The sequence below is a fragment of the Triticum aestivum genome, chromosome 1B (genome assembly GCF_018294505.1).
Source record: "Triticum aestivum cultivar Chinese Spring chromosome 1B, IWGSC CS RefSeq v2.1, whole genome shotgun sequence".
Classification (NCBI taxonomy): Eukaryota; Viridiplantae; Streptophyta; class Magnoliopsida; order Poales; family Poaceae; genus Triticum; species Triticum aestivum.
The window spans coordinates 252533087-252535806 of NC_057795.1; positions in this window are offsets into that span (position 1 = coordinate 252533087).

The following is a 2720-nucleotide window of genomic DNA, read 5'->3' on the forward strand; positions in this document are numbered from 1 at the left end:
CTCGTCCCCAAGCCAGGAAGGATCGGGCGGCCTCGACCTTCTCCCCTCCGCCTCGCCGGACCCCGTGCCGCCTCGCCGGACCTGGCTCCGCCGCCGCCGACCCTCAGGCCAGTGCCCCGCGCCTCCTCTTCTCCTCCCTTCTCCCGTGCTCTCTCTCTCCTCTAAGCTTTGCGCTGCCGCCTTTCTTCGCAGGATCCGCCGCCAAGCTCGTCACCGGCCTCCTCGGCCTCGGTCGTCGCCGGATCCGGGATCCCCGACCCCGGATCTCCCCATTCCGGCAAGATTCGGCCCTCCTCGCTTGCCTCCCCTCGCCGCCTCGTCGCTGGTTGTCACCGCCGGCCGCCGCCGCCACCATGGTCTCGTCCCTATCGGGATTGAGGAGGCGCGCGAGCAGCGCCCGTTGGCCCCGTGTCCGGCCCAGTGACCCAGCCGGCCCGATCCACCGCCCCGCCGTCCTGGGCTTGGCCCATGGTGAGCCCAGCACCATCCCATCTCTCCCGCTGCCTACCCGTCGCCCTGGGTGTATTATAATAATATTGCGCCCATCTATTTTTTTTCCGGAAAACTGCCAAGTCCCCGAATCTGTGACATTATCATGACATGTTCATCGCATCATATCTCCATGCATACTGCTCCGTTTCGTGCGTGTAATATGTCAAATTGTTTGCCTCAACGAGTACTTCATTTCATTCCATTGCATCATGTTCATTTGAGCTCATCTTGATGCCTGAAACATCGTTCCAAAAGTGCTTCATAATGTTAGTTCCTGTTTCTTAACAGAACATGCTCATTTTTCATTTTTGCCATGTTTGATGTGTGCATCCTATGAGGTTGATGTCTACATGTGTTTTGATCTATGCCATGCCGTCTTTACAGAGGTGCTTACCATGTATTTTTGTGATCAATGTGGTGACTAGCACAAGCATGTAAACTAGGCTTCGTGATGTTGCTGATTTTAGTCCCTGTTCTGCTGTTATTTTGATGCCATGTAAACATGATGCTACAGAGAGATCCATGCATATTTTGAGATACTTCAGTAAGGATTTTTTGAACATGCCCCTGGTTGCAATTATGGAGTAGTCTAGCATGTCGTTTTCGTGCTCTACTTTTGCTACAAAATGTTTCCTGGCAGATTGTTTACATGTTATTCAATTTTGCCAAGGTTGTTGTAGCTGATCCTAGCATGCTATGAACTTGTTCTTGCCTTGGTTTGTTTCATAAACATGTCTTCTTACTGATGCTTTGCTTATCTTGTCATGCAATGTCTTGTGGTAAGTGAATCGAGCTTATTAAGTACTGTACTTGCTGTTACTGTTTTGCTAGGCTGAATCTGTTATTTCGTGATGCTATGTAAACCTGCTGCTACAAAATCATTCTATGCATAATCTGGAGATGTTCACTAAGGGTGTTTTGTTATACATGTCATTCTCTATCCATCCATGCCCCTGGTTGCAATTATAGCCTGCTGTAGCTTGTTGTAAACTTGCTCCAAAGTTGCTAAATAATGTTGCTGTCAGCCTGTTAACATTAAGTTCAGTTGTTGTCATGATTATTGCTAGTGTTCCATGCACCATATGGACTTGCTCTTGCCATTCTTTGCTCCACAAACATGTCTTATTACTGTTGGTTGCCTTGCCATGCCATGTATTGCTCTGTGGTGAGTGGTACAAGCTCATCTACATGCCTACTCATCATTGTTCCTGCCATGTTTAAATCTGTAATATAACTTGCCATGTTTACATGGGTGCCATCATATTTTCTGATCCTTTTTGGCTCATGGCCAGTAAGGGACTTTTGATCTATGGGTTTAGTAGATTCATGCCATGCCTTTGTTTGCCATGATAAGTTCCTGTAACATGTTGTTTGATAGCTCTGAACATTGCAACCAGATGTTATTTTGGCAAAGTCTGAAACTTATATTGTTTGCAATCTTGCCATGTGTGTTTGAGCATGTTCTAGTGATTTCTGGAGATAGCTCAGTGTTCATGTTTTGTTATGCTTTACCTGTACTTCATGCCCATGTCTTTTGTTTTCATGTTGAGGTCATGTAGCATATTGTTTTGATGCTTCCAAGATGCCTAGTTGCTGTTTTGGACAGATTGTTGCTATAACTTGTATACAGTGTGTGTTGAACCGTTGCTCCATTTTGACTGTGCTCTATGTAAAACTTGCTTGAATTTGCATGTAGCTTCATATTATCATATTGCATCCTTGTTTTGGAGGTTTGCTTGATGTTTGTATGCATTTTGCATCAATGCCATGTTTAACTTCTTTTGCTCATATCTTCTAGGTCGTAGCCCCGAACTAAATGAACTTTATATGTAACTTGACTAGAATTTCGTGTAGATCATCTTTGTGCATCTAAACTTGCTGTTTAACAACTTGAACATAAGGTTTATTCAGATCTGGACCAACTTCAAAATTTCCATATGAGGACTTACCGGAATTGTTACATGTTGTTCCCGGCCTCATTTAAACTTGCCTTGATGTGTTGCTCTTGTTTGCATCATCTCTTGCCATGAGTAGCTTCATGTAGCTTTGTCATGCATCATATTTGGTTGAGCATCATGTCTTGTTCTTGTGTGGTGTGTTTACCATGTTGTGTGCTTCTTCTCGATAGTTCCCGTATCGTTGCGATCGCGAGGATTCGTTCGTCTACGCTTGGTTCGTCTTCGTAGATTCATCTTCTTCATGGACTCGTTCTTCTTCCTAGTGGGATT